Source organism: Suricata suricatta, chromosome 1, assembly GCF_006229205.1.
Source record: "Suricata suricatta isolate VVHF042 chromosome 1, meerkat_22Aug2017_6uvM2_HiC, whole genome shotgun sequence".
Taxonomy (NCBI): Eukaryota; Metazoa; Chordata; class Mammalia; order Carnivora; family Herpestidae; genus Suricata; species Suricata suricatta.
In genome coordinates this window covers 70459139-70484008 of record NC_043700.1, presented here as the reverse complement: position 1 = coordinate 70484008, position 24870 = coordinate 70459139, and the positions used below count along the sequence as shown (strand labels likewise).

At 40.7% G+C, this 24870-nt stretch overlaps 1 long non-coding RNA gene across 1 annotated transcript; it reads right to left on the bottom strand.

The window, feature by feature from the left end:
* Positions 1 to 24192: 24192 nt before the first annotated feature.
* Positions 24193 to 24787, bottom strand: LOC115304173. The gene is made up of 2 exons (XR_003914344.1): positions 24729 to 24787; positions 24193 to 24625 (listed from the first exon to the last, which is right to left on the bottom strand). It is a non-coding gene; the product is annotated as an uncharacterized LOC115304173 (long non-coding RNA).
* Between the last annotated feature and the right edge of the window lie 83 nt (positions 24788 to 24870).

The following is a 24870-nucleotide window of genomic DNA, read 5'->3' as shown; positions in this document are numbered from 1 at the left end:
AAGTAAGATATTAAATCACTGCTTCAAAATGTCAGAGGTCTAAATTTCAAAGATACTGTATAAACAATGTGTCCGAACCTCTGGTGCCCTTAGTAACTATTTACATTACTTTGTATACTGTTCCATTCATCTTTGACTAAGTCTACCATTTACGAGTCCCAAGCAATATGTCCATTCTGCTTTATGATCTGCACGTTTCCATGCAGATAATCACTTTAAAAGATTGGTAATCATGCAGATGTATAATTTATTTAATTATTTTATTATTTGAGGTTAAATTGCTTCTGATTTTTATTATTGTGTGTCAGTTAAGACTTTGGTTATAAGAAGCAAAAAGTGATTCAAGTTACCTGAAGTTGAAAGAGTAATTTATTACAAAGATAGAGGGATGTGTCACCAAGTCAAAGGGTAGAAATGCGTCTGGAAGGAGCCAGATGTTGACAGTCCATTCTTTGTTTATCTCTGTTTTTCTTGATGAATCCGCTCCATTCTTCTTTCCTTTACCCTGATTGTCTCTTCTTGCAGAAGGAACAGCGTTACCTCAGAGTTTATTGTATTGCTCTGACCACATCCAGGGATTAACCTGCAATTTTCCGGCCCAGACCCACGTCCTAGCTTGCATTAGAACCATCCCTGGCCGAGTTGTAGACCAAGAGGGGGATTACCCACTACAGACATGATGTCAAGGCCCATCTCTGGGGAAGGAGGATGGGAGGAGTTCCTAAGGATGATGGCATAGCTCACAGGCTGGCTGACCCCTAAAGGGCATCACTGTGATTTGAATAATGCTACTATGAACAAGTTTGTGGAAGTTGCTTTTGTTCATTGTCCTTGGAGTATGTTCTTCAAAGAGGAATTACTGGGTCTCTGAGTAGGAACAGTTCATGACTTATCTTTAGACAACGTGAACTGGGCCACGCTGACGACAGGAGAGGAAATAAGGGTGTTGGGAAACACTGGTCTGGCAACTCTCAAGAAACTCTTCCTTATCTCCATGATATGCCTTTTAAGCCATTGCCTGTTCCACTCTCAGAAGGCACTAGAATGAACACACTCTCTTCACATTCTGTCTGTGTTTTATCTTCAGGACTATTTATTGAACAGAAGAAATTAGAAGACAATAAAATCCAATGCTCATGTAGTAACATCACATTCTTAAAGGGAGTTATAAACTTGGAAATTAATCTCTTCTCATACATAAATACTCCACATTCTTTCATCTTTCCTGTTGGTCCCATTTTCTGATCCTTTTTACATTTTACTGGCCCTTACCACCCTTTGTCTGCTTTCTCCCCTCAGATTAAAGACCTGAACACTGTCCTTCCAGAATACAGTACTGAGAAATACTCATCAACTTAAGCTATTAATTCCTCTGAGTAAATGATAACTTTCAAGGATCTTGATTACCTGAGTTCTTTACATTTGTCACATTTTAAACAAAATTATGTTGTTCTTTTTTGGTGGCCAGAGTTTTAATCTATCTTTGGATTCCTTAATTCCTGAATGTGGGGATTGGATCAGTGTCAGTACAAGGCTGCAGGAAGTTGGGGAGTATGGGGACACGGACAGGCTGGAGAGAGCCAGGACTAACCAAGGACTTCCCAGGCAAGCACTGTCCTGGCTGACAGGCTTAGTAGACCGAGCAAAAGCCAGATGCAGTGGGGACGGGAATGAGGTATCAGCCAACATGAGATGGGAGGCAGCTCACTGACCAAGAGGAAATAACTAAGTGTGGCCACTGAGCAAAGCAAACTGGCTACTGAAACTAAGGGTCCTGAGTGGACAAGAAGGCAAGATAAGCATGGAGCCCAGGTGTCCGGAACAGGGTCCAAGGAGTGGACAAAAAATATGTCCAGCTCAGGGGGCCAGAAGGATCACTGAGTTTGGCTCTGCACATCGGCGTTGACAGAAGTATTTGCCATATGTTTTCAATATATTCTAATTCCCCCAAATTGCCTTTTTCTCTTCATTCTATTGCAGTGTTCCCATGTTGCTTATTTAAAATTGTATAATTCACAAAGGCGCTGTCAGAACATGACTGTTGGTTCTAAATCAAAAGTCTCATCTTCAGTCTTGCTTTTAAACGCAAGTGACAAGGGTTGGCATAGCCCGGCAGGTGTGTTCTCAGACACAATAAGATGGCACTCTGCGTGGCTGGACTGCAGCCCAGGCAGGGGGCAGTGTCCCCTGGAGGGTCCCTCTGTTCCTAAAGGAGCTCTTCCAGAGGTATCATGGGGAGGCCAGGAGCCCTTTCCTTCTATCATTTGCTGTTTACACACTCCCACCTAATTTTAAAGGTATAAAAGGAATGACAGCTGGTTTCTGAGTTTGCAGGGAAAAGTGCTAAAAGCAAATAAATAGTTGGGAAATTGTCTTAAAGTTCACGGTGGTAACAAGGCATTAATGTATAATAGAGAGGCTTTTTAACTGCTGTGGGAATATTCTACCAGTGTGTTAGAGAGATGGTTGGCCATTGTTTTTTTTTTTTTTTTTAATAAAGAATAGCAAAAGTCACTCTAGTAGTTTTTGAGGGAATGCTGTGGGACAAAAGAGAGTGAGGGGGAGCGCATAAGCACGATTAAACAGCTGTCTGTTAGGGAACACTTAATTTAAAATCAGAGAAGCATATATTATACTGTAAAACAAATATTTTTTGAACATCTCCAACCCTGCCTCCTTAGCTGCTTTTCAGACTTTGCTAGAATACAGGATGCAAAAACAATGCGAAGCTCAGATAGAGTGAGGCTTGATCCCATTCGTCAGTATTGAGGGAAGTATTTGACATGTGTTTTCAATACATTATAATTCCCCCCAAATTACCTCTTTTCTTCACTTTATTGTAATTTCTCCCATGTTGCTTCATTTAAAATTGTATAATTCATAAAAGATTAATGCTTACACCAAAGACTATTCTCAAATTTCTCATTTGACATAGAATTACATGTGTTTCTGTCTTTATTAGTGACTGGCCTCCTTTGGGTACTTAATTCTTAATAAATATTAAGTGATGTATTTGCTTTTATGTTCTTGGATAGAAATTACATGACCAGGCATACTCTCAAATGTTGCACCTTTTTGGATAATGTGCTTTTGTAGTAATGAGTCAAAACAGGTTTGTGTTCAAATGCTCCCGTGAGTTCAAAGTAGAGAGAAGGGGCTTCTAGGATCTTTAAAACACTAGGAGAATGTGACTCCACAATGGAATTGCGTCAATTGAAACCTCTAGGATAAACTGAGGAATGTTTTTCTAACCATTAATTCTGGAAGTAAAAGGAGAATATTTCTAAAAAGGACAATCTCAAATGAGATAGTATTAATTGTAACAATAATTTCAATGATTTGGGTTATGTATGATAACTTAATCCATCAGAATGAATATAATGGACTCCGATTTAACTAAATGGGACAACAGTTTTTCAAAGCAGTGAACTCCAACTTGTATTTAATAGAATTTTTTTTACTATGCTGCTGACCTACTTTTAGACGTGGACTCACAAATCCCAGGCCCCTTAGGAGAGTGGGAAGAAAAGTTACTTGCTTATATTCTGCAATTTATTACACCAATTTATGGTCCTTCAAGTCTGGACAGGGGATGGGCTGTTCTTGTTTTATAGAAGAACCTTTTTGTCCTTTGTTGGGGACGTTTCCAGCAAGTTAACAATTGACTCTAATAGAATCTTATGAATAAAACTAATGAAAACATGAAGAAATGAACTCTAGAGACCAAACATACAGTAGCTTATTGTTCACTCACTGGAGAATAGAAATACCTTCTCTAACAAGGTACAATGGTGCAAACAGGAACTAACACTCGAGTTTCAACGAACAAGGCATTCAGGGTCAGGAGAAGGCCAATATTGCTGACCTTAATCTGGTCAGTAAAAATAAACTCCATAAACAGGTATGAGCAGAGGTAAATGATTCGGCTCTGGGCTGAATTCAGATGATTAATAAAAATGTTTTAAGAGAGAAACAAATTACAAAATCTAGTTCTTTGTCCTTTGACTCATCTTCTTGGTTTTTTGAAGGCGCTATATATACATCTCTTTCACTAAGCTAACCCTTATTTTCCCCACTCTCTAGGATTCTAGAAAGTGTATGGGAAACATGAAACGGAAGGTGTGGTACTACTGAAATACCTAGATGGTTTTTAATTACCAAATTCTTTTTTTAAATTTTTATTTATTTATTTTTGAGAGAGAGAGAGAGAGAGAGCACAAGCAGGGGGAGGGACAGAGAGGGAGGGAGAGAGAGAGTCCCAACCAGGCTCCTCACTGTCAGCACAAAGCCCACTCAGTGCTTGAACTCACTAAATGTGAGATTGTGACCCAAGTTGAAATCAAGAGTCAGAGGCTTAACCAACTGAGCTACCCAGGCACCCCTATTTGCCAAATTCTTATATCAAGGCTTTTATTAAGGTTGTGATCACAGACTCTTGCTTCAGTTCCTTGGGTCTCAGTGTCTTCACCTACAAAATAGAGGAGCAGATGTGACCAGTGTTTCCACAAGTGTGCTATCCTCCTCACGTCACGGGTAGTTCATGAGATGACTTTAGGTAGCCTGTGGACAATTGCTTTAGGTTATGTATTTATTTTACTTGCCTATCATATCCATGATGTTTATGAATATTACTGCTTAGAAGAAAAGTAGGTATTATTGTTTCTAAAAAGCAGTCGATCTAAAGAAAAGTATTAAGTAGATGATATGGGGATATGACAAAAGAGTGACATGTTATTTTTGCATGTGTCACATCTAGAATATATTAGACTGGATAATCCCTAAGGTACGTTTTCCCTCTCAGTCTAAAATGTCTTATTATTTTTAAGCCTTTGTTCCAAACCCTGCTCACATTGACCATAACAGAGAAGCCAAAATTAAATATAAAACAGAGAAAGTTAAACAGCAAAAGTGGAAAGGAAGAAACCAAAGTGCTTGAATAATTCTTAGACTTGATAATCACTCAAGAATTAAAACTGGATACATTTCCTTTGATCCTGACATACAATTTTCACTTAACTGCCTAAGCAGCTTCGTGCAAAAGCTTTCATAAAAGCCTTTGAAAAGATCCCCATCTTGAATCATAAATTCTGTAAATCTGCCCCAAATGTTTATATTATGATCAACACTGGTCTTCTATAACAGTTGTAAATTCTGTTTCGGTTGTCTTTTAACTGCTTGTTGGACTGGAAAGATCATAACATGCATACTGACTTCATTATTGAGTGCCCAGCAATGGCCTTGCACTTTATAAACTTTGTCTTATGTAATCCTCACAACAAACCCACAAAAGAGGTATTATTTTCTTGATTTCCAGGTTAGGAGACTGTAGTTCTTTGAGATTCCTAACTTGTTAACTATCTTACCCAAGGGCTTACAGCTAGTCTATGATGAGTATTTAAAAAAATGCTACTCAGCTCTGTCTCATTGTTAAGCACATGCTTTTTCTACAACATGAAAGTTTTATGTAAGAGTTTTAAAGAGACATTTCCTTCTCTTCACATGCGAAATAAAGAGCCCTTTGGCCTTGACTAAGAAAAGGAAGAACTCAAATTCTCCAAGAGTAGATCAGAGACCTAGGCTGAAGTTGCAACTACAGGGTGGGTCATTTGAAAGAAATGGATGGTTGTCTTGGAGATCTGCCATCTCTCTTGACAGTTTATGTTCCACCTGGGGGGGGGGTCCTGGATTGAGACTCTCCCTCCACCTCTGCAGAGAGCCACCCCCCCACCCCACCACTCATGCCCAGCATGAAAGTTGGTACCTTCCATTACTGCTTTACTACTTTTTCTTCCCCCACAGTTTAACTGTCTGTATCCCCAGATCAGAGACTCTTCTCTCACTCCCTCTCCACCAACTTAACTCCCAACAAAAAGGGACTCCACCATTTGCCAAACCTGTACAAAACTCCCCCTCACTCTCTCATCCTCTTTTAGCATCAAGGAGTCCCGGATTACTGGGCTACTGGAATGCTCTAAGGGCTGGGAGGAAGACCAGCTATTCATCCCTCTTTCTTTGAGAGTTCTCTCTGTTATTCAAAATCAATGTGGGAAGACTTAAAGTTAGAAATTCTGTCTGCAGAGGCACCTGGGTGGCTCAGTCAGTTAAGTGCTTGACTTCAGCTCAGGTCATGATCTCCCCATTCATGAGTTTGAGGCCCAGGTTGGGCTCTGGGCTGACAGCTCAGAGCCTGAAGCCTGCTTTGGATTCTGGGTCACTCTCTCCCACTGCCCTTCCCCAACTCATGCACTGTCTCTCAAAAGGTAAGTAAATGTTAAAAAATTATTTAATAAAAATAAATGTTAAAAACCTTTTAAATTTTTTATTAAAAAAACCCAAAATTTAAAAAAAAAAAGGAAATTCTATCTGCAAGGAAGTCTGGGCGGCCAGGTCTCTCTGTCCCTCCCCCCTCACATTCGATCTCTCTCTCCCCCCAAAAAAATAAACATAAAAAAATTATAAATCCAAATAAAATGATTAACCCTTTGATCCTTCAAAAAAGTTATTATACAAATTAACATGATTTTATTTCATTAAAATATTTTACTGTTTATTATTTATTATGAAGAGAGAGACAGACAGAGTGCAAGTGGGGGAGGGTTAGAGAGAGAGAGGGAGAGACACAGAATCTGAAGCAGCCTCCCACAAACCGGGAGACCAGGACCTGAGCCAAGGTTGGATGTTTAACGGACTGAGCCACCCAGGAGCCCCTAACTTAATTTTTTTTTAACCACAGCAAGAGAAGTATCTTATCAAGTGGAGGAAATAAACTCAAAACATTGACAGTATTTGGGAAGCAGTCTTAGTCATAAAGGTGCTAAGGAGAGAGGGAAGCTACCTCTCAGCATACTTTGTTTAAAACACAATGCCCTTAGTTACAGACAGCTAGCTGACAGGTGCCCAGAGCAGTGGCTCAAGGGCAAAGAGCTCAGGAAAGAAAATATGGATGTAAGCCCTTGGTTTACTCCCACTTCTAATTTTCTCTGACATTACACCTTTCCCACTCACAGGTCAGGTCCTAAATGAGGCCCTATGATATCAGGGGACCTCTCCAAGGCTGGGCCAACTCACCTCTTAGTTCCAATATAGAAGATTGCCATCTTTCAGGTTAAGAAAATGGCTAAACCCAACCTATATATTTCCTTCCCATTGAAGGAAGGTAATGCCTTTGCCTTGTACTTGGCCTCTATATTATTCATTTTCGAGGGATGTCTCTTCTAGATCATACCTTTTGCAGGCCAGTCCCCACCTTTGGTTCAGACTGATCCCTGAACTTTAGCATGGGTAGGAGCTCTGCTCTGTCACACGTGTCTCTGCCTAACTTGCTTGGGAGAAGGCTTTACTTTAAGTGACCATATTCTGAGAAAAGTAGGGGGTGGGGAGCAGGGTCTTCCCCAGGGCATTCCCACCACTGCACAGACTCTGGGTCCCAGAGGCCACTCAGTGCACACATACACCCCCAAACACAGACAACCTCATCTCTATTACAGACAATGCACATTGACATTTTCTATTTTAATTTTCTCTATTTCATTAAAAAATGCCTAGGTACCCACTAAATTTATTTTGTCACCCAAGAATGGGTCATGACTTACTGTTTGAAAAATGCTTCTCAGAGGCCTTCTGGATAAATCCTTTGAATACAAAAAAAACCTTCCAAATGCATGCCCCCTACCCCCCCCAACTCCCCTCCCCCACCTGCTTTCCCGGTGCAATGGACCAGCCCTTCTAGTCCTGCCTCAGTCCTTGTCTAACTCTGACTCAGGGTGTCCTCATCAAGGGGCCTTGACCACTGCTTTGGGAATCCTGTCCTTGTCTTCCTCAAGTCTCCACTCCCCAGGTCCACCCCGGGCTTCCTGTCCAGAGTTTCTTACCCTTTCAAAATGCCTACATGACCATGATATGAATCGGTAGCTTTAGAAAGTCATCCATTTGCCGTTTTAGTGATCCTGTGTTTTAATCCAATCTTGAAACATCAAGATGTATTTGGTACAGTTTATCTTAACAACGAATGCCACTCACAGACAAGGGAGCCCAAGTACCTACATCATACCTATCGATTATGAGAGACACTGAGATGGAAGAATGGCAAAATTAGACTTCCCAAGTATTTCTTTCAACATCTGTTCCATTGTCCAAGATTGAAAAAAAGTCAGAATTTTTGTTCATAGCTTTTCTTATCGATTATATTATTTTTGAGGTTATTTGGTCAATCACAATCTCTTCTCCATTAGATCCAAGCTCAGTGAGATCAGAAAATACTTAGATCACTCCCCAGCACCTAGCACAACACTAGGTATGTAGTAGGTTTCGGTAAATATATGTTGACTGAATAAATGAATGTGTCCTTTAAGAAGGCTTCACCAAGAGGCTCCTGGGTGACTCAGTCAGTTAAGGATCAGACTCTGTTTCAGCTCAGGTCATGATCTCATGGTCAAGGGTTCAAGCCCTGCATTGGGCTCTGTGCTGACAGCATGGAGTTTGCTTGGGGTTCTCTCCCTCTCTCTCTCAAAATAAATAAATAAACTTTAAAAAAGGTAGATTTTTTAAAAAGCTAGATTTTTTAAAAAGGCATCAACAAACTTTCTTTTTTCACAGTGCTTTGAACTTTCTCTCATGTTTTACAAACTAGAATACTGAGCGTGAATTTGTCACTTCATCAAAAAATACATGTACAGCCCTACAGGTATGAGTTATTTTTAGAGTCCCATTGGGTTATACTCCTCCCCAAACAAACACATGAGCATCCAACCCCACAAATGTACTTCCTCATAATAATAGCTGCCATCTCTTGCACAGCTCACAGTAACTCCAGGAGATGAATGCTATTATTATCTCCCATTACACAGAAAAGGAAACTGAGGCTCAGAAAGGCTTAATGTAGGCCTCTGGATCCCATGTCAGTTTGCCTTTATTCTACCCTTTCATGAAACATCTTGTTACACCTTTTAAGAAGTGTCTTTTTTTCTTTCCATCCTTCTGAGAGTCTTCTGTGCAAAGAGAGCAATAAGGAATATCATGACAGAGGAATGAGCTTTAAAATCAGGTTTTTCCAAAAGAGAACGTGTAATGTCACCACGGAGTGGCTCCTTAAAGATGTTTACACACATGTTGAACATGCCGTTTAAAAAATGTCTTTTCTCAATGCAAGTAAATGATAAATCTTTCAAATAACATCAATACTACTTGATCTTAGGTTATATTATTTTGAATATAAATGGATGTCACAGCAACTGAGAGGAGAAGTAGCTGGTTCTAAAATAAAACAAATTTTATTTTATTTATTTATTTTTTAAATGTTTTATTAATTTTTGATGCAGGAGAGACAGAGCATGAGAGGGGAAGGGTCAGAGAGAGAAGGAGACACAGAACCGGAAGCAGGCTCCAGGCTCTGAGCTAGCCGTCAGCACAGAGCCTGATGCGGGGCTCGAACCCACGAACGTGAGATCTGACCTGAGCCGAAGTCGGAGGCTTAACCGACTGAGCCACCCAGGCGCCCCTAAAATAAAACAAATTTTAAATGAGGAAGAAGAAGTAATAAGTTGACTGTAGTTAAAAAAAAGTATTCTAAACAGTTTTTTAAAGTTAAAAGAGGGAGATTTGTTCATCTATAATTCTATGAATAATTTCTACCTTGGAGCATGCAAAGGGTTCTTGAGATATATTTTAATCTGCAAGCTCTATGCCTTTCATCTTGTCAGTTCCCTCTAACTGAGTGGATAGAGTGTGCAAAAGGTGTTAAATGGGGCCCAGAGGAGCCGGGTCTGAGTTTTCTGAATCTTACAAAAGCGGTGGAAATTTTTATTACTGTTCCCAGATTTATTTGCATTTCAAAAGGACACATCCCAATATTGTTTTGTCTCTCGTAATTGATCATCACAGTGAGGTGTTTTAACAATCTGGCCAGCAGCAAGCACGGTGACATCCAAAGCGGTCGATAAATGCTTAGTAAGTAAAAACTGAAGTTAAGATTGACCTCAATGAGCACCAGGCTGAAAGGCTGGCAAAGATCAGTCCACCTTGCTTTTGCTCCTTTTCTTTTGCCCAACCCCACCTTTGCCCTCAGGCACTAAATTGATATTCTTTCTGCTGGCTCCTAGTGGGGAGGTGCCAATAATTAAGTAGCAAAGTATTAGCTGATAGCATTAAGGAAACTGCTTCCCCCTCCCCCACCCCCTCCGCATCCTTGATTTCTGCCTACAGCAGTACAGCTGGGGCCTGGGCAACAGCCAGGGAAGCCACAGTGGTCCAGCCACTCCATCGATCCAGAGAAACAGACCCGCGAAATCATGCCTAGGTGTACAAATCAAAGTGGGAAATTATGCAGATAAATAATGCTGCTTTGATAGCCAACTCTGATCTTGTCACAGAGAAGAAGTTAGGGAATAAGATGCAAAGTCCACTTTAGAATTTCAGGAGTTGGTTATCTTGTAAAACTAAAAGAGTGGGAAAAGAATTATGCACACCAATGAGGAGGACCGGTTACAACTCCGCCCACTGCCTCACCCTGTGGTCTGGGGTCGTTTTAGACCTGTGAGGTCTGGAAAGTTCCCATCAGCCAAAAACTGTACCTGTTGAGCATAAACTATAGAAACCTCAGTTCCTTACTTTTCATATCACGGGAAACATTGTTTTCATCCTTTTAGAAAAAGATAATAGAGTAGGAATAAAAACATAATATTTTAATTCATATAAATGATTAAACTTTATCATTGCATGTTACCTCCTTTATGCATGATTCACATATAGTTGCACTCACAGTGTACCTACATTGTGTGCAGAAATGTTTGACAGTAAATAAATCCACTTCAACAACATAAACAACAAACAGTCTGGTCTTTGAAATTTACTATGTACATTACCGAATCTTTTGTGCTACAAGTTCTGCATAAGTTCTGTTATTTCTCTTTCTTTCTAGGAATGAAGGATCCTGCAGGACATTTGACATTTTGCTTGACTTCTGGACTTGCTCTGTCAGTGGGATTTTAGTTTGTAAACTGAACTTTATACACAGTTGGACTAAACAGGCTTTTAAAACCACCATGACCTTTGGGTACTCCCAAGTTCCCATATGGTTTCAGCTTCAACCACTTCATTAAAATTTCTCCTCCTGAAATGAGCCACCACCTCCACCTTCTCAAAACACTCTCCTGTCTGCCTCCCTGACTCCACATTCTCCTGGCACCCTTCCTACTTCAGCCGCTCCTGAGCCCTCTTCGCTGACTTGCCTTCCTCCATACCATCTTTATTTTTTAAAATATTTTCCTTTTATTTTTAATTAAAGTATAGTTGACATATAATATTACATTAGTTTCAGCTGTACAGCAGTGATTTCGACAATTATATACTTTACAAAATGCTGATCACAGTAAGTATAGTTACCCCCTGGTACCATAAAGTTATTGTAGTATTATTGGCTACATTCCCTATACTGGACTTTTCATCCCAATGACTTGTTTATTTTAGCAATGCAAAATTTTTAAATAAAACCTCATTTTTAAGGGCAATAAGAAACATAAAGTGCCAAGGAACAAACATAACTGAATATGCACAAGATCTTTGAAGTGTTTTGACATTTTATCAAAATATTTTATTTATTTTTTTAAATTTAAATCCAAGCTAGTTAACATATAGCATAATAATGGTTTCCGTAGAATTTAGTGACTCACCAGTCTGGAGGCCTAATTTCTTCCCTCATCATATCCTCTTCCCGAGGGCAGTTCATCTCCACCTGTGGTTTTAAATACTTCCCCAAGCCTCTCCTCTAAATTCATATACCCCATAAACTCAATTTACTTATCAAATTGCTTCTGCCACTTCCCCAGTTTGAAGATGCTGATGGAAATAATCACAGCAGACAGTCTCTGCTTTGCTGCCCTGTCCACTGCTCCCTTGTGGTATATTCAATAAACTTCCAGCTCCTTCAAAAAAAAAAGAAGGAAAAAAAAAAAGGGAAATAATCACAGAAGTGTCTTAGAGCATGACCATCCTTAGGAATACAGAACTTTCCTAACAGGCATCTCAAAGTCAGTATCTCCAAAATAAAACTCTGATCCAGCCCAATTCTCACTTCAGAACATTCCCTCTCCTAGTTTTCCTCCATCGTACTGAGTGGTACCCTCTTCCATCTAATCGCTAAATCCGAAAGCCCCTGTCATACTGCATTTCTCCCTCCCTCTTTTCTCTCACTTTCAATAAATCTTGCCATTTCTACTTCTTAGAATAGTTCTCATCTTCCAAAAGTTTCTCTCCAGCTGTAAGCCATTCTCCACTCTCTCCCGGATCACTATAGTAGGAACCTGGCTTCCCTGTTCCCACCAAAAGATAACCAGAGCGATTTTTTTAAAACATGCATTGACTCGTGATACACCGTTGTTTGATAGCCTTAAGATTGTGCTTCCAACAAAATCTAAACTTCTGGCCTCACGTATCCCATCTTGTCCTGTCCCACCTGCTCTCTTGTTCTGCACATCTTGGCCACATTGAAATCCATTCTCCAACTGAGTATTACAACCTCTTTTCTGCTTCAAGACCTCATACTTCCTGTTCCTGCTACTTGAGACCCTGCTTCCCTTCTCTTTGTCTATCTTCTATTCAGTCTTCAGGCCTTAGTTTCAGTGTGACCTCCTCCAAGAGGCCTTTTTTTTTTTTTTTCACCAAGAGGCCTTTCTTTACCAAACTACACATACACACACCACAGAGACACACAACATTCATATACCACTGCACCTTTTAATTTGTAACATTTACTGCCTAGTTAATCATGCATTTGTCCTTTGTTTGTTGAGCATTACTACTGCTGCCATTTATCTTTTCACTAGTTAATAATATATGGATATTTGTTGAATGAATACAAATGTGAACACAAGGTAATTGGCATTGAAAAACGGCGGGGAACTATTTAAACTTAAAATAGTTTAAATATTTCTGTTGCTTGGAAGTCTTCAAGTTTATAATCATTTGGGTTATAAGTCAATAAAATATATTTCTTAAATATTTTATTTTAAGTGATCTCAACACCCAATATGGAGCTCAAACTCACAACCCCAAGATCAAGAGTCACTTGCTCTACTGACTGAGTCAGCCAGCCACTGCTAAAATAATAGTAAGTGCTCTCCGTGAACTGGTCTATAAGCAAAGAAAGGCAGTATTTGTGTATTTGTTGAGAATGTTAAACTGAAGATAGAAAATTTGGTAGAAATAATCATGGAAGAGTCATAAAGCATGACCATTCTTAATAATCCAGAACTTTCTTCTGCTGGTGTTTATGGTAAGAGATAATGCCCATAATGGCATTAGCCAAGGCTGCTCTTGCTCAATTATCAGTCACAATAAAGAAGTCATTTCATGTAACAAAATGAAGGGCAAGAGCGCTTATCATCCCAGAACTGGTCCAGATAAAATGTTCAAACATCTGGGATTCTCTCAAAGCTTGGGATCTTTTCCTGGTTTGTAAAGAATGCATTTTTAAAAAAAGCATCTGGCTTGGACTTCCTCCAATGTGATAATTTGGTAAACAGTGTAAAATATCACATAGTGTGAATTAACCAATCTAATCAAATATTTTGAAGGAACAGAATTTTCAGTGAGTAATATTATGGAATTAGAAAGCAAGTTAATTTTACACTATTCTTTTATTTAATAAAAATAAGTGTTCAAATTTTTGATTATCCACCATGATGGTACAGATGGATAGGAGTATTTACTGCTTGAATGAATTAGGCATCTATGGTTATAGTATTATATTAGCATGCATCTATTGATCAAAGAAGGAAATAGTTCAGATACAACCTCAGGACTAAAGAGAGCTGAGATGAGAGGCCAACTAAGGCTCCCCAGAATCTTTCAGCTTTTCTTTTATTTTTCCAAATGTTTTTTATTTATTTTTGAGAGACAGAGAGAGAGCATGAGCAGAGGAGGGTCAGAGAGAAGAAAGGCTCCAGGCTCTGAGCTGTCAGCACAGAGCCCGATGCGGGGCTCGAACCCACAAACCAAGAGATCGTGACCTGAGCTGAACCCGGAAGCCTGATGCTTAACCGACCGAGCCACCCAGACGCCCCTCAGCTTTTCTTTTAAATGGTGCTATCTATCCCTGGGGCACCTGGGTGGCTCAGTCGGTTAAACCTCTGACTCCTGATTTCAGCTCAGGTCATACTCTCACAGTCCTGAGATGGAGCCCTGTGTCAGGCTCTGCCCTGAAAGCACAGAACATGCCTGGGATTTTCCCTCTTCTTTTCTCTCTTTGCCCCTCCTCTGCTCTCGTGCTCTCTCTTTCTCAAAAACAAATAAAAAATAAACTTAAATAATGTGATCCTCACAGCAGAAATAGCACGTATCCCTGTATGCATAGAAGCGTGCAAAGTCACCCCTACAGGGAGTAAAGTTGCCCACACTAAGAACAGAAGCTGAGCAGAGACTACACAGAGAAGAGAGACACTGGGTGTTTACATCAGCCAATGACTTCTGAGCCGGATAGAGATTTTTTTTTTTAAAGTTAATACTAAAACAAGAAGTTATAAACATCCTCTCTGTGTCTCTGAGAGCTTACAGGGACCGCTCAACACAGAGCAAAGAATCACTTGAGAGAGGGGGTGGTGGAGGGAGAATTTCCTGGATAACAGGTGGGCTCTGGAGGAAACTCTTGCCTTCTGCTCCACATGCGTCCCTATCTGGTCTCTGAGAGACACGCAGCTGATGAGGACTGTGTTTACAAGGAGCACTTTGGGCCACTGCAGATGGAGAAAGAAAATGAAAAGCTCTCATGCGTGGAAATAGCCATTTTGATGACAACAAGCTTGGATGAGGAACAGCATGAAGCCTGGTAGGGGATTACTTAATGAAAATGTCCAGGGGAAGAGAAAGAAAAGATCCTGACGGCCAACACAGACACAGTGACCTCAGTGAAATCTGGTTAAGAATCACACCAAGTACTCAATAAAGAGGGAATCAAAGTTAACACTAGAACTGTTCTGCGCATTTTTATAGGTTTAGCGTATGTAAATTTTAAGTGGGTCAACAATTTGGATAACTCTGTATTGGGGGTTACCAAAGTATGGGTTCAATCAATCTCAACGTAAACTTATTTGAGTTTTTTTAAAATAAATTCCTAAATTAAAATAAAAACAATCTAGGGATTTGTTAAAGAAAGAAAGCTGCCCTTCGCAAATCCTACTGCTAGCTGCAGTTAAGATTCGAGAGTAGGCAGACCAGGTCAGCAGCATCCCTTGAAGAACAGGGGAAAGGAAGACAGGAATGGGCGTTCATGGAACACCAGCGCTTCTGATCCCAAAGTTCAGAAAGAGGTGGAAGAAATAAGTAGCAGGTCCTCACTTTACCATCTCTTTGACTCTTGTCTTCTATCTCTTCAATGCTCTCACTTTTCCATTAGGCGACAGTCTCCCAGGACCACTGGTGGCTGGTGGTGGCATTGACACAGAATGTGTTATGACATTCATTCCAGAGGAAGGATGACTGAGCAGAGAGTTAGGAAAACCGGATCTGAGTGACCTTGCTCAAAGCTCGTGCTCCTTCCGTATTGTGGACAACATTCTCCCATTCAATCTCAGAACGTTCTCTAGCTTAACTCCCCTGACCCTCACTCTCTCTCGCTCATCGATTCCTAAACTCTGCCTGGAGGAGTTCTTGGTGGTTTGGACCCATAAACTCACCTGGACTGGGGCCTCTTGCCAAGAGCCTCTCTCAGCTTGCAGAGGATCTGAGACATTTCTCTATTCACCTCTGCCCCCGCTGCCATCTCCCACCTCCTTTCAAAGTCCAATGCCTTTGAGTCCAAGTCAGATCCTGAGTTCAGCAGCAATGTCCTCAGTCCTCTCAGAATACCCCTTCTATCTCCCAGTTATTTATATATATGTCTCTCTCTTGCTCCTCCTTGATTGTGGGTTTCTCCAAGGAGAGATCGATTTTTCTTTGCTAGCATTGTTAAGTCTGTTGGGTTGCTTTGAACAAAATAACTCTAAGTTTTTATTAAATATATATCCTTGGGATAAGTGTAAAAGAACTTCTGGTTAGGTTATTTAAAACACACAACACATTCTGATAAGTGTCTTTTTAAAAATCCCTTGTTGAAATATAATTCACATACTACACAATTTACCCACTTAAAGTGTACAAGTCAGTGTTTTTAGTATACTCACAGAGCTGTGCAGCCATCACCACAATCTAATTTTAGAACAGTTTCACATCTTCCCAAAGAAACCCTGAACCCATTACCAGTCATCCCCAACTGCCCCCCCCCATCCCTGGCAATTACTAATCTATTTTCTGTCTCTGAACATTTGCCCACCTTGGACCTTTTATGTAAATAGAATCTTACAATACGTGGCCTTTTGTGAGCTAAGCCTTATGCTATTGAAATATTCAGAGATTTTTTTCCTTTTCTTTTTTAACATTTATTTTTTTTGAGAGAGAGAAAGAGACAGAGCATGAGCAGGGGAGGGGCAGAGAGAGAGGGAGACTAGAATCTGAAGCAGGCTCCAGGCTCTGAGCTGTCAGCACAGAGCCTGACGCAGGGATTGAACCCACAAACCATGAGATCATGACCTGAGCCAAAGTCAGATGCTTAGCTGACTGAGCCACCCAATCACCCCAAGATTTTTCTTTTTAAAAGGCTGGCTCTTTCAGAGGGGGCGCCTGGCCGGCTCAGTCGGTAGAGCAGTGACTCCTGATCTCAGGGTCCTGAGTTTGAGCCCCACTTTGGTCATAGAGATTACTTAAAAAAAAAAGGTTGCAGTTTAAAAGGTTGGCTCCTTTAAATAAACCTCTGGCAAAATCCACTCTAAAAGAGAGAAATCATTAATCAGACAGTGACACTGAATGACCTTTTTAAGGGTATTTGTATTTTAACGGAGAATAACAATGCCATCACACAAATAAATGACTCATTTAAGGAGACAACACTTTGGGCGAATGTAAAACACATCCCATGAACAGCTGTCCTCTCCTGAGGCTGGCTCTCCCTCATCTGCCCTCAGGAATCTTCCGATTCTCCAGCACACCCTGATAGGAGGAACTGTCAAGTTCTTGGAAAAGGCCAAAACTTTGCTGACTAATAGGATAACGTACAGTTTTTCAACAATCTTAGAAAAGTTTCCTGAGAATGAAGCCCATCCTCTTAGAACAACAAGTGTAAACCTTTATTACCAATTCATGGATTCTAAGATTCACATTTCTTTTTGCACACTTCAATGTTCCTTCATTTGGGATGCATCTTGCAGTTGCTGCTGGCCTGATGACAGTCATGGAGGAGCTATCATTTCTGGCACAGGCACAAACCTGTCATAGCGGTTCATGGGCCATTTCAATCGAGATGTTGCATGGGTGGCCTACCTGTGCTGAGTCCCCAGGCCATCTACAGTGTCTTCAGAAACTTAACGAAGATCTGACATTGACATTCTACATACCCATTGCCCCTGACAGCACAGAGAATGATATTATGTAAAGGAACACAAATATTTTGACTGAGGATTTAAAAGTGATTCAGAAGATTCAGACATGGCATGAAAAACATTTTAGGGATACCCTTACCTGATATTTTCCTTTTTATGCATGCATATATCTATGTAAGAATGGTGTGTGACTTTTAAAAATCTAAGTAAATCAAAGGAGTATTTTCAAACATTTTTTTAAGTTTGTATTAGTGTCTAATTAGTAGGTATTTCTTTCTTTCTTAGTGGTACATAAAATAATGATACACTCTATGATCTTACGTTTTGCATCTTACACTTGGCATATCCCTGGTGTGTTATCTCACTCTGTGCTCTTCATGAATTAGAGGGGGGGCCGAGAAATGGAGCCCAATTCCCAGAGAGATTCAAGCCAGCAGGGCTAGGAAAATGAGTCTTACGTAAGGAACTTCTGAGGTTATTTCTCATGCCCCAGTGCTTGCACAGAGAAAACAACAACAGAAATCATGACGGAGACAAGCAAGTCGCAATACACAAGATTCAAGTGGGATCCAGTGTTCAGAGTGCTGGCCGGCCGCCTGGAGACGCTCTATCAGCTCCTGGAACCCTCCGGAGGATTGCAGAACTCCATAAACTATATGCTGACATCATCCTTGTCTGGGCAAAGACAGGACCAGCAGCCACCCAAGAATGGCCTTTCAGAATCCCTAATGAATTAATCACCACAAACTGGAGCGGGAGAGGGAGAACGTGTTCATGCTTTCAGTAGGCCTTTGCCCAGGGGTCCTACCTCCCATTCACCAATTAACTTTACAGTTGCATCTGCCCTTCCTGCCAAGCTCTCCCATAAAGGAATTTATCACCTTCTGTTCTGGTCTTCTTCCCAAATGTGAATCAGAAACCAACAGTACCGTTTAAAAAGGCACTTTCAGCAAATCCAATTATGCTCCCAAGCACCTTTCTGTGGAATGAGTGAGCTCTTCTGCATTTCCTTTTGTGGCCTGATTAACCATGCTGGCCAGAAGCTCACTGCTAGCTGAGGCCAATAATAATAGGAAACACTTGTTTGTGTGCCAGGCACTGTTCCGAGGGCTTCATATCTATGACCTCATCTAATCCTCACAAGAATCTTATGCAGCAAGCACTGCTATTATTCATGTTACAGGTGAGGAAACTGAGGCATAGAAACATTAAGAAACTTGCCCAAGGTCACACTGCTCTAGACACAAGAGATGAGGGCTGAACCCAGGCAAACTGGATCCAGAATCCATCCTCTAGCTACCGTCATGTTTGACCATGAATAAAGATGCTCACTTTGCCTTCTTGTAAGTAAAGACTGTGAAGGTTAGCTACTCCTGTGGTTTTTACACCTTTAAGATCAGGCTTCCTTAGAACTCAATACATATAAAGGATCCAATCAGAGATGGGCTGTTTGAAAGAGGGCCGTCTTATTGAGAAGTTCCCTCCCACCCCCACCGCTGAGAGCTCAGAGAAGCTGTAACATCCCTAGGCTGCAGGCAGAGCCCAGCTTTCCTGACCAGCTCCTGGCTCCCTGGCCCTGCCCCAGCACACCGCCTCTGCATGTCTGTTAGCGCCGGCTACGCTGCACTTAATGAGGACAAACAAATGTGCTCATCGCATTGAGTTCAAGTGTGAATGATGCGATCATTCTGTTCCTGCTTAGCAATCCTTTTTCTGGAAAGATCTAGGACAGATGCTTTAAAGCTTTGAACATAAACTCCCAGATAACACTGGTGTGCCTAGAGGGAAGTCCTGAGAAGCAGAGATGCAGGGCAATTCTGGTCGTGAATCACCCTCCATTAGTCTCGTCTTCAAGGGAGTTTCTTGTCCAGCAATTACTATTTTTTCAACCCAGATATGGTTTGGAACCCTGTCCTTCTCACCTATCCCTAATAAGATAGGGGGCAGAAATCCTAAACCACCTGAGAAATTTTGAAGCAGTCATTCAAGTTGGTAATATCTCTTTCTGGGAGTCACCAACTTCGTCTGTATGGATCACTTTGTATCTGCAGAGAGCCCACAAAGAGTCATTGTTTTTGAGAGCATTGCCACTTGAAAGTGAATCTGTGTCCTATCCTTCCCAGCAGGTGCTATCAGGACCTTTTCTGAGGGCTCAACCCAGATAGATGAAATAATTGGCTATGAAGTAATAGTAACATAACAATTACCACTCTGTATTTCTAAATTAATAAAGAAATGATCCTTTGATTGAAACACTTTCCTTTGTGTTAACTGAACGTTTACTACCTGACATGGTAGTTGGACAACTTTTTCAGAACTCTGATCACATGTACAAAAAACTGAAGCAGGATTGCCTCCCTTGCTGGCCTTGTCTGATACCATTTTGATTACTTCAATAGTGTGATACGTTTCTGTAGGATAGAAGGAAGGGAAAGAAAGAATTATGTCCTTGTCCAATACTGACCAAAAAAGTTCCGTCTTCCTCCATGTGAATCGATGCATAATTAAAGTCAAATGCATCCACACTATTAAGTTCTGCATCTCCAGGCATCTTCAGATGTGTCTACCTTCATCTTTCGTACCCTTGGCCAAGTTATTTATGCTCACACTTAATTCCTCTACAGAAATAAAACCATAAGAGTCATTAAGAAATATAAATTCCCTCTTGCTCTGGCTTGAGATCAGGAACTCTCAGCCACAACTTGGAAAATTGTGGGGGAAATGAGCTGCTCAGTTAGGAAAGAAATTATTAATAGAGGGGGAGAATCCTTCCGCTTTAGGTTAAGAGGGCTGTCTCCTTGGGTCTTACTTGAATCTTAAGTCAGTAGTCTGGAGCAAGAATAAGCAGTGGGTAAACATCTTCTTGTCCGGATGCAACCAAGTATGAAGGAAAATAATACATTGTCCTTCAGAAAATATTCTCCTAACAATAAGTGCCATTAGAATTGCCTCATTTCTTCCAGTAATTCTTCTAATGCAATCTCTCTTAAGTAAAGCATTTTCAATATGCCTGTGTGCATTCTCCACCCAAGACCTACTAGGTCAGAGTCTCTGGGGATGTGACGCAAACAGCGTGTGGAAAAGGCTTCACAAGTTTTTTGTTGTGTCTAATCATTCTTAGCCACAAGAATGACTTCTCTCAATGGTTCAATTTTGTATTCTAATTTTTAAAATTGGAAGCACTCTTGTTACTTTTGGTAGTGCTTTATTGATTTCACAGTTGGTGAAATTAATTTCCCTGGTTGGAACATCGTACCCCCAGATGATTTGAAGGGTAATATTCAGGAATGCCTGGGTGGCTCAGTTGGTTGAGCTTCCACCTTCGGCTCAGGTCATGACCTCATAGTTGGTGAGTTTGAGCCCCACATCGGGCTCTCTGCTGTCAGCACAGAGCCCACTTAAGATCCTCTGTCCCCCTTTCTCTCTGCACCTCCCCCATTTGTGCTCTCTCTCTCTCTCTCTGTCTCAAAAATAAGCAAATATTTTTTTTAAATGACATGTGGAGGAAGGCAGACAGGATGAAAAGTTTGAGGACTTCACCAAGATGCAGTCTGAAGAAAGCATAGTCTGTGTGAATTTAAAACTCTTAACCATTTGCTGGTTTGAAGCAATCACTTAGTGTTAAGCCAGAAACAGATAGATGCCTTGGTGCCACCAAATAGTGATGTGGCCATTACCACCAATATGGAGTCTGAAGTGTAGAGAGGCCCAGCACCCAGCAGACCCAGGGTGCCTGGCCTGTGTAAGTGTCCCTTATATATAGGCTAATATATTGTAGTTTTGTTTGTCTCTATAGTCAAATTTACCCAAGAGCATTTTCTCTTGGGGAAAAAGACACCCTTTCAAGATGGCAAAGCATGAAATAAGAAGGCATCACAAAAGGTTAAATCTTCCCTGAGCTAGGGTTTTCTATGTGCAGATGCCCGTCGTGAGTAGCTTGTAAAGTCAGCCGCTGTGACCACTCATGCATAGGCTCTGCTGATTTTACAAATACATAGTAATGCAGCCGCCTCTCCAAGGGCAGGCTCCAGCCTGACGTTTGCACAGCCAGCAGAAATCATTTCTTGCAGGAGATAGAATTTCATCGTTTAGCAATATTTCATCAAAGGAAGCTGCACCCTCAGCCACACACACTGTCTGTTTGGGAGGAGGTGGCTGCCCTCCCCCACGGCTGCTTCCCTTCAAATTAACAGGCAGCCAGCAGGTAATCAATGCCTTTTACAGAGGATGGCAGAGAAAACTCCGTAGGTCACTGTATTGGGAATATTTATCTGCAAGGCAGACACAAGGTTTTAAGAAATAACATGTGTTGTTTTTTCTTGATTATCAAAGTAAATCATGTTCAACCCAGAAATCTTGAGAAATAAGAAGGTTTGAAAAAGAAAAGAAATCATTCTTAATTCAATCATTTGAAGATAACCTCTCGAATGTGTTAGTATAGTTCGCAGCCTCTTACACAATTGACATTACAGGTATATTCAGCCTGTTGCCTGCTTTCCTACTTCAGATACTGTGCATGCCAGACATTTTGCGTTTCTCTTTTGTGATTATAAATAATGTTTCCATGAATCTCCTTGTGTGTAATTTTTAGTCTACTCTGATTATTTCCTTAAGGTAGTTTCCTAGAAGTGGGATTTCTAGATCAAAAGATGTGAATGAATACCATGGCATTTAAACAAAGATTTTCTGGGTTACTTTGAAAACACGTCGCTTACTGGTTGCGTAAGGTTGTTTCTGGGTAAGGGGAAAATACCTGCCACCAGCCTGTCTCATTCCAGCGCTTTTTTGATGTTTTTCTGATGGTAAGTTTGATGTTTCTTCTACAGAGTAGATGAGTGACCCATGCTATCCAGCTGCCTTTTGTCTCTGCACATCTCCTCTTCTCCGCCCTGGTCTGTGCCTTGCATGGCTGATCTTCATGAGCTACATCAGTGGGCTCCCTTGCTCTGTGCATTCTCGTGGGGTTCAACTGGTAAGAGACTCTGGCTAAGGACGGGGCAGGGAGGGGGCCGGAGAACAAAGAAGCTAACCAGCTCCTTGAGGAATGGCTGTGGGTTTACTGCACCCTGGTTTTTTCTTCTTTTTTCCTATCTGCGTTTAAAAAATTGTGGTAAAATATACATAGCATTTACCATTTTAACCATTTTTATGTATACAGTTCAGTGGTGTTAAGCACACTTACAATGTGGTACAACTGTCCATACGAATCCATTTCAAGAACTTTTTCATCATTTCAAACGGAAATTCCATACGAATTTGCCTATTCTAGGTAACTCTTTGGTGAGGAGGGAGTCATATAATATTTGTCCTTTTGTGTCTGGCTTGTATCACTTAGCAAAATGTGTTCAAGGTTCATTCATGTTGTAGCATTTGTCAGAATTATATTTTTTAAGACTAAATAATATTTCATTTCATTTACCTATTGTGTTTTATTTATCCATTTATCTGTTGATGGACCTTTAGACTGTTTCCACTGTTTGGCTATCGTAAATAAAGCTTCTGCAAACATTGACATACAATGGCTGCATCTTTTCTCAAGACCACAAATCGGAGCGCCTGGGTGGCTCAGTTGGTTAGGCAGCTAACTTCAGCTTAGTTCATGATCTCACAATTTGTGAGTTCGAGACCTGCATCAGGCTCTGTGCTGAGAGCTCAGAGCCTGGAGCCTGCTTCAGATTCTGTGTCTCCCTCTCTCTCTGCCCCTCCCCTGCTCATGTTCTGTCTCTCTGTCTCTCAAAAATAAATAAACATTAAAATTTTAAGAAAAAAAAAGACCACAAATCCCGTCAGATGGTCTTCCCCGTATGGCTACCCTCTGTTCCAATAACCACTCCCTTTCCTTGGCTCTTCAGGCTTGGGGTGGTAGTGACTCCACACTGTTGCTGGTCTCGGGCACACCTTGTGCATTTCCCTACACCTTACCCATGTCGTTGTAATTCTCTTCTTTATTAATCTTTCTTCAAGTACGTGGTTTGAGTGTGCTATCTATTCCCTACCAGGATTCTGAATTGTTCTGAAGTTTCACTGTAAACTATCTCCATTATTGGTCTGAAACTATGGAGTGCCTCTCCAAGGGGATCTGGGCATATGGCCAATGCATCACGCTAGTCGATATTAACAAACATCTGGAATGTAAAATAATACATGTGCCCAGGCCCCATGACTCTTCAGTTGATTCAGAATATCTAGTGCTAGAAAATCTTCATCTTAAAAAAGTTACCCATGACTCTAATGCTGTTGGTCCAAGTCTAACATGGACCCCTGGCCCTGGGCTCTTGCTTGTACTCCTGAACCAAGGTATAATTCTAGATTTGCTTTAAGAATTTAGGTTAACATTTTTGGGGGCGCCTGGCTGGCTTAGTCAGTGGAGCACATGACTCTCGATCTTCAGGTCATGAATTTGAGACCCCACATTGGGCATAGAGATTACTTTAATTTCTTCCTTCCTCCTGTCCTTCCTTCCTTTCTTTCTTAATTTATTTATTTATAGAGAGCACAAGCAGAGGGCGGGGCAGAGGGAGAGAGAGAGAGTAGGCTGCACACCCAGTGTGGAACCTGATGCCAGGCTTGATCTCACAACCCTGAAATCATGACTTGAGCTGAAATCAGGAGTTGGATGCTTAACTGACTGAGCTACCCAGGCATCCCTTATAGAGATTACTTTAAAAAAATAAATAAAAGATATTCCTTATAAAAAAAGAAAGAAAAAGAAGAAAAGAAAACTGAAAAAAAAAAAAGAATTTAGGTCAACATTTTTTAACTAAAATAGGCAAAATATACTGAAATGAAGGTATCTGAAAATTAAGCATGTTTTATTCATTTTCTGAGTTAACTTTGTTTCATATCGATTGCCTTCTCAATTGTCAAGTTTTTAGGAAGGAAGAACAGAGAATGATGTTCACCCCAGAATTGTCTTCTAAGCTGCCAACAGCTTGTCCGTTTTCCTCCAGGTGCTGTCTCATTGTGCTTCCATCTTCTTATGTTCAAGATTCCGTAGCAGTAGCAAAAGGCTAACACGGAGAAGCAACTAGCATGCTACTTTCATATTTCTAAAAGTTGCTTAATTACCAATACTTTTTGTAGTAGTATATTTTCTGAGGTGTCTGAGCTGTAAACAGTCGTATTGAGATCAATCATAGACAGGCTGTGACTGCATCACCAGTCACTCTTGGCAAACAGTGGTTCCAGATATGGGTGCCCAGAGATAAGTGGGGAGAAACAAGCTGAGAAGCAAGAAAACAGTCTTTATCTACCTCAATATTTTGCCAAAGACAACTATGAATTTGGAGTATTAAATAAGTTACTATAATAGCTTTTCCTTATTACCTCATTTTTATTCTCAATCCTGGGAGGTGGTAATTTGAAGCAATTCATTTAACTTCCTTAATCTTCAATTTCTTCATCTGAAAAAAAGGGAGAGAAAATATTTTTGCTATACTAAAAAGCATCAAAAGTCACATCCAATTAA